Source organism: Sinohyriopsis cumingii, chromosome 2, assembly GCF_028554795.1.
Source record: "Sinohyriopsis cumingii isolate HCF-2022 chromosome 2, ASM2855479v2, whole genome shotgun sequence".
In the NCBI taxonomy this organism is placed as follows: domain Eukaryota; kingdom Metazoa; phylum Mollusca; class Bivalvia; order Unionida; family Unionidae; genus Sinohyriopsis; species Sinohyriopsis cumingii.
Window position 1 is genome coordinate 54,883,014 of NC_142962.1, and position 12,723 is coordinate 54,895,736.

General features: G+C 34.8%; 1 pseudogene across 1 annotated transcript; it reads left to right on the forward strand.

Moving 5' to 3' along the window:
- The first annotated feature begins 1,932 nt into the window (after window positions 1–1,932).
- On the forward strand, window positions 1,933–10,833 carry LOC149804894 (sodium-dependent phosphate transport protein 2B-like; annotated as a pseudogene). Its single transcript, XR_016414185.1, has 8 exons — window positions 1,933–1,956; window positions 2,769–2,841; window positions 3,528–3,659; window positions 3,949–4,092; window positions 4,595–4,786; window positions 6,216–6,333; window positions 7,027–7,204; window positions 9,676–10,833. The product of XR_016414185.1 is annotated as a sodium-dependent phosphate transport protein 2B-like (transcript).
- Window positions 10,834–12,723: the final 1,890 nt, after the last annotated feature.

Here is a 12,723-nt window from a genome sequence, read left to right on the forward strand (position 1 = left end):
CCATCCTGGGGTAAAAACTTCTCAGAATTGAACACTTGGTGTCAGTGTGTAATAAATTATGTCTACTTATTAAGAAAGCTTGAAAGAACTGCAAACAACTCCTGAAAAAAATTATTAGAACCTTGACGAACAGATCAAAAAGTTCATGGCATCCTTACATCAAGGCTTTTCAAATTAGTAAAATAGGCTAATATGATCGTTTTACTACAGAACGAGAAACGTTTTAGCAAAGTATTAAAACAGATTCTTAAAAAGGGAATCATAATATATGTTTGTACATAACTATATATGCAAGGTTGGATGGATGAATATGAAATTTAATATAATCCACAAAGATTATTCTTCATAAAGCCATTGGTTAATTAGCATGTCCACACTCAGTCCTACACTGCCTATATTATTGGAAGTTTCTGCGTAAAACAGAAAAATGGCAGACATAATTATCTGAAATCTCTGAGGAATGTCTTAAACTGTCTGCCATTTCTTTTGTGCTCTTTAGCGATAATTCGTTTTTTTTAGTTTGAACATTTTCCCGATAAATGTGGAATAATATAATTGTCAGTTATTGTCTATCTGTCTCTTGTATTGACTGTGTACTGGCAAACGAGAAGAAAGCGCAATTTAGCACTGAAACTGAGATAAACTATCTAAATGCTCGGATGCGGGCAATTAATTTTATCAGGAATAAAAGAATGTGACATTTCAATACCTTCAAGATACAAGTAAGTTGGTATTTTGGTGGTACTCCACTGCACACAACCAAAACTAGCTGCAACGAAACAGAGATTTTGAAACAAGGAGAGAATGTGTATATCTAGTTTTAAAAGAGGTTAATTTGATGAAAAGTCGAATTCGATCAGAAAATCCATTTCGAAGGTGCACACCTGAGAGTATTTTCAAAAGAATAAACAATTGAACAAATCGTTTTTTTCCTTCCTTAATCATAAAAGACAAGGGGATACAAAAGCTGCAGGGTTCAGATGAAAGAGGGTCGAAATTTCTTCATTATTTTTTGTTTCTTTAAAACCCAGATGTAGTTCCTTCAGTGGTGGTGGTGAGGTGATCGTTCGTACCAAGCAAAATGTACATGTTAGAATTTGTTTTAAAATATTTTTCCAAAATTCAGTACTCCTCCAGTATCCACCCCATCCCCCAGTAAGGAGAACGTTTCAGTACCACGGCCATTTCATCGTACCGTCATTTTCTCAACCTGATGGAATTTTGTTTCGCTTTCAATTAAAATGCAGAACGGAGTAGAATCATAAACATCGTTGGTATTTCCTCAAACTCTTTGTGCGGAATGTATGATTTGTATTAAAAATAGCAAATATGTAGCAGAAAATATTTGGTAACATTTTGGCATGCCATCGATTTTGTTACATATTTTTGAATTAGTCAGATATTGCATGTTTATAGGTAATACTAAGGTAAAGTAACGCACCTTTAGATAGTCTAATAATTTTCTGTCGAAATATTTAATTTTCTCGTGCGACTATAATTAAATAATATTCATCATCAACTTCGTCTGGTTGCCTGTTTGAAAAACATGGAATTTTTCTTATCGTGATAACGGAGAATTAGCAATGAGACATTATACCCTACAGTCTAACTAAACCTGCCCTTTTTCATTTGTTTGTTTTTACTGGTGTATTTTGTTTTGTTTTTTAAATTTAAATCAAGATGAAATGTTGAATGCAAATAATAATTCTGAAAGTCTAATATCAGATCAAATATATACCATGTCACAGTTTTACCCTCAATTGCATGGCACTCTTTTCATTGTTACTTTATTGGGATACAGAGGAAACAATTACCTTTGTGTCCATCTAACCTATCTAAAAATAACTTAATTATCCTTGGTTTTAGTTTCCTTAGCACAAGTCTTCGAATTGCTTTCTCAGAAGTATGGAATCAAGAACAAAAATTTTGAAAATGGCGATGAAAAGTCCGACACATGTAATGTAAGTACAATCATCAAGCATAAGAAAACCTACCGGGATTTGCATTGACTCTTTTAAATGATAAAAACTATTACTTGCAAATTATTTTGTGTTTCATTGGTCATGTAAAATGAATAAAGCAAAAATGACAACACTGTATTTAAGGACAATAAAAATTTGTGTGCGATTCACTTCACACTTTCATACACATAATACTACTGATTTGTTTCTGAACAGTGTTATACTTTATTTTATTATTATTATTATTATTATATATATATATATATATATATATATATATATATATATATATATATATATATATATAGAGAGAGAGAGAGAGAGAGAGAGAGAGAGAGAGAGAAACTTTCAGTCTAGTCCAGTTCAGAACGAAAATATAGTCTTTACAACAATTGATCATTAGAACACACACCCACACCTCTAGAATGGATGTGAAAGAACCGGAATGTCTCATAGATGAAGTTTCCTCGATAGACGTGTTAGCTGGTTAATATTATGATCTGGAAATGCTTAAAATGCGGTAGCCCCGATCACTGGCTCAATCCCGCAGTCCCTTTCGCACACACCCCTCAATGATATTCCTTGATCCGCTCCTAATAAAATAAAAATAAATTCTGGTCACAGTTCCAAGGCACACCCATATAATTCATCATTTTTTTTCTCACCTCGATTCCTATCGGTACTCGGCAAAAATGAGCGTAGTAATAATTTATTATACGCGCGAATAGCAAAGATTAGAAACGTTTGTTTGGATATATTATAGTACTTATTACGACTGGAAACTTGTCCCCTTGTTTTTCTTTGCAGGAAAACGTTCCCGTTGCAGTAGTCGATCCATGGGCACTTCCGAAATTGAACGGCAATTTCACACCATGGTCCGGTACGAGATAAATTTGTCTTAATTCGTTTTGTTCTTTCTTGTCGATGGGGCAATACAACTGCAACAGTCACGTCAGTGCTTCTATCTGTCTGTTTATTGGAACCTTAACTTCTGCCTCTATGTTTGAATTTTCTGTTAGTCCCAAGTAGCGCATTCTGCTTGGGGATGGTTAGTATCCCTCACATCAGAATATTGCTGTTAAAGAATGATGGGATGCATGATTGTCAAAGAGTTATTAATGCAGCCGATCCGACATGGTATATTATTAATTCATTGTACGCAAATTAATAGCAAGAGTTGATATCTCCTATGCACCAAGTTGGACGATATAGTGACACGGAAAGTGAATTTTGGGATACAGTAGTGAAGAAATTTACATATAACGAGTAATATTCTTTCATTTAACTAAATTGTAACCACCAGAAAGACGTGCTTTTCTGTTTTACTTATTTTAAAACTCATCATGAGAAAAAAGCACACAGATAGTTGACAAATATTAGGACGCATTTTAAACTTCGCACCTGCTCCTGCAATGAAAGTGATTAAAATGGCGCATTATGTGTTTTATACAGCTTACACAAATTTATGTTCTCTTTTCTACCTCAGTACTGCAACGTGGGAGCCATACACATACATATATGTACTTACTTCATTGAATAATGTGTTTTCTGTTTTCCATCGGAAAGAGTTAAGTGGCTATCAGAAGATGAAAAGGTTGTTTCTGCTTTACAACCTAAAGATTCTACTCCTCTTAGCGGACCTATACCTCTTTATCTGTTCTCTGGGATTCATGGGAGATGCATTCAAGTTGATGGGAGGTAATCGTTCCATCTATTTATCTATATATCTATCTATCTATCTATCTATCTCTATATCTATCTATCTATATAGTTTACTCTTCTCTTTAGTAGTCATCTTACTCCTCTAATTTCCCGCATAGTTATTTTCCTTTCTAAGTCATAGTCATCATTGTGATTTCTTCTCTTCATCATCTTTCCATGTCACGTCTTTATCTTCCTCGTTTTTCTAACAAATATACTGATTAAAAGTTTTCCCTTTCTGGCAACATTTGCACATTTCTATCTAATTTTTTTAAATCTTCTCCAGGTAAAACTGCCGGTAAAGCCTTTCAGAACAGTAACATTCTGTCCAATCCAGGGGCCGGTTTGATGATCGGTGTCTTAGCAACAGTGCATCTCCAGAGTTCCTCCACAACAACTACCATTATCGTCAGCATGGTTGCTCAAGAAGGTGGGCATATGCATATAATTCAAATGCAAATTCTGCACTTTTTGAATGGTTACGTTAATGGAAAAATCATATGTACTATGGTTATACTCCTGATTTAGACCTTGCTGAAATAGTGTCGAGTTTTTTATATGAATGATTTCCAGTGAAGCATACATAATTCAAGTTTGTAACGATGCTATAAAAAGTACACCCATGTAAAGGGATTAATGATGTGACTCATATAGCTTAACACTGAGAGGGTATGTGTTTAATAAGTCATACACAACATATAGTTCAAAGATATAAATCTCAAATATTGAAATTTATATAGGTATATGTAATCAACCATCCATCCTTCAGTTCATGTACAAACCGATTTAAGAAGAGACAAATATTTTTGTGAAAGTATTCAGCCTCTGGCAAAAATTATTATATAAGTGAATGGACTACAGAAGGAATAGATTGTGTTGTTCTTGTAGATGCTGTTATTATTCTCGTTATTATTATTATTATTATTATTAAGTCCTTACGGTGAAGCTTGCTATACCAATAATGATGGGAGCTAACATCGGGACTTCGATTACAAACACGATTGTATCTCTGGGACAAATTGCGAACAAAGACGAATTCCGGCGAACGTTTGCTGGCGCCACAGTCCACGACATGTTTAACTGGCTTACCGTGCTGGTCCTTCTACCTTTGGAGATAATTTCTGGTAAGGAGCCATTACAGCATTTTATAAGTGAGTAATGAGTATGGAAACGTCTTATGTTTTGGTCATCATCATAAACATGTTTGCCCATGTTAATTATTTTTGTAAGGCAGTGACCTAACATGATTCTAACGAATAAGAGACATCTTAAAATCTAGGTTAAAAATATTCCTCATTAAATGTTCATCACATAGGTAAAGGAAAATTTAAAGTAACCGTGGAGAAAATAAAAGTCAGTTTGTATTTCTGACCTATGGGGATTTCTAAGTAGAGCACACTAAGAAAGTTAAAGTGTAAAACGTATTTAAACATTATTTGTACAGATCAAGGGAAACGCAAACAAAAAAAAGAGACCTGACGCTTCCAGTTCAGTTGTTAATCAGTTTGCGAAAACCCGGGTTAATGTGTATTATGAGCTCGAGCGATAGTTTATTTTATTTATTACATATGTAAAATTTAAGCACACTTGGGTCATAGTTTAAGAGAAATCAACCTTTAATGTCTCAACTGTTCCGAGACAGGAGGTTTTTCATTTACATAATGAGGGCACTGTATATGTGACGTTGAAATGCATTTCTGGGTAATGCCCTGGTGTTAGAGCTACAAAATTTCAATGGCTCTCTTTATCTGAGCCTGTTTCTGCGGATTTCTTAAGAACGAATTTAATCCTACATCACTGCTACTTGAGTGCTTAGATTATGTATTGTTAATATTGTAATTATATATTGTTTTCAGAAACTGATGTTACTAACAATTCTCTGTAATTTGATTTATTCTCGTCATTATTAAAAACAGCCTCAGTTGCAAAACCAAAACCTGACCCTCACGATTAAAACAAGTTACCTTCCTGCTTCTAGCTTTCCATTTGTCAAAAATCTTAGTTACAGTTCTTCTGCCTCACGTCATCTAATATGAATTTAAAAAGTCTTCAGTCATTTTCAGTACGCATTCCGACCCTTTCTGAAAGTAGCCACTGGCTTTACCTCTGCTTTGGACGCTTTTAGTTGTGGTACAGTTGTATATTTCTTGGTATTCGTATGTTTGAACGTATGTTTGTTCGATGTAAAGGCTGGGTGTATTTGAGATGCACTTGTGATATCAGTGTTGTAAGTAAAATTACTGTTTTGCCATGTAATGGTCTTCCTTGCACACAAAAACCGTAAACAAACACACACTCACATATAGATACACACACATAGATGCACACACACATGTATACACACACATATACACATACACATAGATACACACACAAAGACACACACACAAAGATACACACATAGATACACACATATATATAAACACACACAGATGCACACATAGATACACACACGTATATAAACACACACACATAGATACACAGACACACACCACAATACCTTGGTCAAACAAATTTAATAGAACTTTTACGCTCAGTTTTATGGCATCTCAGGTTACTTGGAATGGCTTAGTGGTGTGCTAGTGGAAAGTCTACGGCTACAAGCAGACAAGGAAGCAGACAAGGATTTCTGCAGGTCATCACCGGTCCATTTACAAAACTCATCATCCAGGTAGGTGTATTCCGCATTTTTAAATATCAGGCCCCAAAATTTCAAAAAACCTTCTCAGGCTTAAACTAAGGTCGAAATAATGGCGTTACATTTGCTAGGGTCAAATCACTTACCAATCAGACGTCAGAATGATCAGATGAGAATGAACCTGAGTGTGAGAACTGTTTATATGATCTTCAGCCAACTGTAATGTTTACGTGGTCTTAATCACGCAAGCGTGATGCGGTCTGAAGTGCTAGTGATACTGTCAGAATAAATTTTTATGATATTTTGCATTATACGGATTTACATGAAACAAGGAATTCAATTTATACCAAAAGTTTTTATCCCCTTTATCTGAACTGAAGTTCCAGACAGTGAGAAGAATTGAGATGATAATACATTTAGCAAAATCAAAACGGGGAGAACTACTGAGGAGATTGAGTCGATAATACTGCATTTATCGTCTTTTCCCTGATAAACCTCGAAACCAACTGAGAATAGAGTAGAATATAATATAAACAGAGTTTACTAACAACTACTGCAATAATGCCATAGAAATAGAAGTTCTTATCATAATTTCGTTATTTTGTGTTCAATCAGGAAGAATATAAAAATAAAATTCCATATCTGTGAAAATTAGCAAACATTATAATGTGATATTAAACTTTGAATAGGTAATCATTTTTTTAATTAAATCGTTTCCCATTTTAGATAGACAAAAATGTAATTGAAAACATCGCCAAGGGGATGAACGAGTACTTGGACAAGAGTATACTAAAGACGTGCTGTGACAAGACAGAAAAGTGCTTCAATGGAACAGTATCAGAGGTAGTTAATGGAACTCTGATGAATTCAACAAAAGTACTTCAGGCCTTATGTAAAGATCCATGTACGTTTCATAAGCAATAATCAAATTGCTTATTTTATAATTATTTCATTTTATTCATGATAGGTCGTGCGTTACTGGAATTTCCAAGTGAAATATTTTGTAAAGTTCACTGGAGTTGAACATGATAACATTATCGCCAAGAAAATTTAAGCCATGTTTAGACGCTTGCATAGTATAGTAATCGGACCGCCTCACATGCAGACGAACTTAAGTATTTTCATCCACTCGATGAAATATATCCGTTATTCGGTCATTTCAGCAAATGACATTTCTTTACTCCTTATCTTCCCATTTACGTTTCTGATCTGATTCTTCCAAATGAGGCCATCCATTGAACAGCTCATTCAACTCTGTAGTTTGTGGAGAATGGTATCTAAATAATTAATAGCACAAACCAGGAACATGTCAATGTGTTTTGTGAATAGCAAATGATGATGATGATGATGATGATGATGATGATGATGACATTTAGGTTCCGCTCTTCGGTTTCGTCGTTTGAAAAGTTTTTTTTGGCGGGGGTAGGGGCTTTTACCAAAAAACATAGACTTTCCCAGGTTTGTCTCACTGGTTATCCTCGTAATGAAAAAGGATTTATGCTTAAAATACATATTGTTAATATAACTTTTAATTCCCTTTCCTTTGGTGTATGGTTTAAAAGTGTTATCTGAGCTCTAGAGTATTCAGCTTCGCCTTATTTTAGATATGAACCTTCCAAAAAGACTGCTACCTTCGCTTGATTCTTTTTATTTCCTGGAATTCAGGAGTTACATGGAGGAAACAAAACCCAGATGATAACTTTGTTCTAGCTTTTGATATTTTACAAGTCATTTATTGCACTCTCATGATATCGTAATGTCTACTCTAGCAACATTAATTTTCCGTATTTTTATTTACTGCATAATCTGGCGTACTTTAAACTGTTTCGAGTTCATTTCTCGAGTCTAGGGAAGCAGTCATTTCTATTAACTGTCTACTTTAGGAAGCGCGTTATAAACCTAATAGCATATATAAAGAAATTTCAACCACGAGGCATGACAGTAGCAGTTTTTTACACAGTAGCAGTAGTAATTTGTTACGCAGTAGCATGACAGTAGCAATTTGTTACGCAAACATTCTCTCCAAAATGCATACAATTTCACCTTATACCTGCCCTGCTTTCAAGAATACATAATAACTTTACAGAGGAGCTATAATGACCGAACTAGTTTTATTATGTTTGATTTATTCTTGGTTGTATAGCTGAAGTATTTCAGTCGCACGCTTCGATGCGGCCTTTCTGAATAATTATCGTATTTATTCACATAACAGTATTCATTAGTACAGAAGTTGCAAACTAGCCCTTCATCCCCACATCTACTTCTCTATCGTGAAAAGTGCGCTACTATTATTTGAAACTAAACATTGCATTATCTCAGCCTAGCAGTCATTGTTATGCTAAACTAAAGGTACAAGAACATCGAACTTGCTATCATCCCTGAGATCAGGTTTACAGGGATCAAAGGGCAAAGGGTATAAGTTTGCCAATGCTTCAAACACTAACATATAGAAACATGCGAATCTACATTGTCATCATGTTCTCTTTAATATGATTGCAAATGAATGAAAAAATAAATTTCCTTTATTGTTTCCATTATATAATCCAACGTATAAAATATAAATTGAGTTTTCTAATATGTTCTGGGACTTTTAATTACCCCATAATTACTGATATTTCACACACTAATGTGTCAATTGCGCATGGCATCAGCAAGAGCAAGATATGAATAATTAGCTTTCTTCATTAGCATCTATATTTACTTACTATTTTACTGAGAAAATCATGTATGGCTATATGAAACAAAGGAAAGCAATTGTACAAATGTTCATATTTGTCTTAGGGTTTTGCTCCAGAGTTTTGTAATTTGCAATCGATTTGATTTTCAAAGACACAACTTTTTTCAGGTTTTTCTCACTATCTATACTGTTTAAAAAGACATAATATATTTGACTGAGTGTAGTAAAGCTTGGATTATTGAGTATGTAACTTGGCCTTCAGTTGTTTTCTCCATTCAAAGACTACTAGCTCCGCTTCATCTTTTTAACTTCATGTACTTTTAGAGATAACTTGAAAAACAACTTGGATATTTTTAAATAGCTTTTTCATATACTTTATATTTCATTTATTGCACTCTTAGAATTTGGTATTGTCTACTCTGGCAAAATTCATTTCCTCTATTTTAATGACCATACATTAGTGTACATTGCACTATTTTATGTTAATGTTTCCAGTTCACGGGAGCAGCCACTTCAATCCGCTCTCTGCCTAAGACAGTGCGTTGTCTCCCTAATACTACAAATAAAGAAAGTTTTAGTCACAATACATGAAAAGTAACATCAAGGTATGCCAATATTCTCTTCAAAGAACTTCTTCCAAATGCAGTTATATTATTGTTGTTACGTATGTTATCTTGTATTATTATTTATATAAACAGGTAAATACTTACTCAGAAACGCAGCAAACGTCTGGAGCGACTCAGCCATTGGTGCGGTTTTGCTTGGGCTTGCCTTGGTTATCATGTGTTCGCGCCTGATCGCGATAGTTAAACTTCTTCACTCTCTGCTCAAGGGCCAGATGGCAGTCACCATCAGGAAATTTGTCAATGCCAGCTTCCCGGGTAAAATCTGTGGCTACTTTACGAGATATCTGGCCATACTCATTGGGGCTGGATTCACCGTTCTTATTCAGTCAAGCTCCGTATTTACATCGTCCTTGACCCCGCTGGTAGGAATGGGCGTCATCTCTTTGGATAGGATGTACCCTTTGACCCTTGGCTCCAACATTGGCACGACAGCTACAGGAATATTGGCAGCTTTGGTTCAAGATATAGACAAAGTCCCACATGCATTACAGATCGCATTCTGCCATCTCTTCTTCAACATATCAGGTATTGTGATCTACTAACCTATCCCATTCTTCTGACCACCAGTAGGTGCGGCAAAATTTCTTGGTACAGAAACTTCCAAGTACAGATGGTTTCCTATTGCCTACTTACCCTTGATGTTCTTCGTAATCCCTGATGTGGCTTTTGCCTTGTCAAAGGTGTCATGGATAGCCCTGGCCGTAGTTCTTATTCCGATTGCCGTGGTAATCGTGGTCGTGGCTATCATGAAATGCATACAGGCCAAGACACCAGGAATTCTCCCGCGAAAATTGCAAAACTGGAAATGGTTGCCAGAGCCTTTGCGTTCACTTGAACCGTATGACAGGATTATGATGAAGGCTACAGGAAACTACTTTTGTTGCCGAAAGTGTGGTTGCTGTAAAAGTATCTATGTGGAGGAAGCGCATGCGAAAAAAGAGAAGTTCAAACAAAATGTTGACTGTAAAGATACAATTGTCACCGAGTTCTAAATCGCATTATTAGTGTTTCATATTGGTAAGTTCATGACATTTAAACTTGTCTCGCTATCAATTTTTTCTGAATGCTAATTTGCAATGTGCACACAAAGGCCTAGCAGTGTCGAGATTAAATCGGACTTAACAGAGAAGATGACAGAAAAAGCGTGAATTACACAAAGGTGTGATTTCATAGATAAAATGATTGTTGGGTTCATATAGTTTTGCATTTGTTGGACGATTGCATTTGTTTGACGATATGTTTCTGGCATGTGTATGACTTTACCAGAGGGGTATTAACCTGTGTTACCGCATTAACAAATGCATCATGCATTACGAGCAAGAAACATAATAGTAGTCTTGGGAATTGCATATAACTTTATGATCGGCCATTTCGTCATCAATTTCTGCTACAACGTGTTTCTTAAAGTTGAACAGTGGAAAATTATATATATATATATATATATATATATATATATATATATATATATATATATATATATATATATATGTGTGTGTGTGTGTGTGTGTGTGTGTGTGTGTGTTGAAATGATAGCTGTATTGTATGAATGAAAATTACAATTACTGTTTATGTTCGACTAATTCTTAAGAGTCAACAGTTTAATCAATAGCATGACTTTATTCTAGACGGGAAAATGGCCCACTACTGCTAGTCTATTTTTTTCTAGACGGGGAAATGGCCCACTACTGCTAGTCTATTTTTTCTAGACGGGCAATTGGCCCACTACTTCTGGTCTATTTTTTCTAGACGGGGAAATGGCCCACTGCTTCTAAAGTAGGGTCTCTCATCAACACTACCACTAGGATCGCTATTGTTGTTACTGTCTCTCACTAGCAGAGGGTAGTTCTAATACAGCGCGCGAGTTAAAGTATGTGTAAAAAGGGGTAAATGTGGAATGTTTGGTTATTCAATGGATTGTCGGATGCTGCATTGTTCGTATAACGTTTGTTTGATAAGGCAAACAAAAATGCATTTATAAACTTTAGAAAAGTACTAAGTATCTCCGTATTGAATAAAGAATGAAACGCCGACGTGTATATGATTATGTATTTCTCTAAGACATGGTATCAATACCATTAAAAGACGAACAAGTAGGAACTTTTGCAATTATACTGACAGTTTATATTTCGATTACTGCTGACTTGTTTGATAGTAGCTTGAAATAATATGGAGCAAATATATTTCACCGACCGGAACATTTCTAGAATTTTAGGGGTTTTAATCTAAGTCAGCACACGTATATTCTTGGTCAAAGATCATTATTCCTCGCTATATTGTGTGTATATGGGGGGGGGGGTCATTAAAAAAAATCACAACAACATAAACAACTCATTTGATTGTTGACCAAGTTATTCGTTCTTGAATAAACTGCTGTTGCAGTAACTTATGGTAATAAATAGTTTGATGTCGAAAATGTCGTCTATCTCTGTCGGTTCAACACATGAAACAAACGGTAAGTAATAACTGTTCAGTGTATAAAACATGTTGTGGCCATCTTGCGGTTATGGGCATTCACTTTAGATAACTGTTTTATTGTTTTACCAGATTCTATTAAACCAGAATTTCATGACAATCTTTGAGTAGTTTGACATAAACTTATTCCGTAAATTAAGATGTGATAGTGTTTCTAAATTTGACAAATTCATTGTTTTCAGTTTTATATTCAATGTAACTTTGTCTTATTTATATTATATAATTGTGCAAAATATATTCTTTTGTCTTAGTTTAATAAAACGATTTTGGAGTAAAAACGTCGTCTTCCTTGTGCGGTACGTTTTATTTATAACTTTCAGTCTCTTTGATAAAGCTACCATTAACTTCGCATATGCGAATTTAGAAGTATTTTGAATAAAATATACATCACTATGTAACATAAATAAAGTCATCATTCTTTTCTAGTTGCTCAACAAGTGATACCTTCCCCGCCCCCCCCCCTCCCCGATCATATGTCTGAATCAACGCTGGTTTATATATGTCTCACTCAGTTTTCCATTCATCTGCACGAATTTCCTCATAATCTAAGTTAATTATACTATAATCCTGTCTGTCTGTCTTTATTCATACACACACACACTCACACACACACAGATATATATATATATATATATATATATATATATA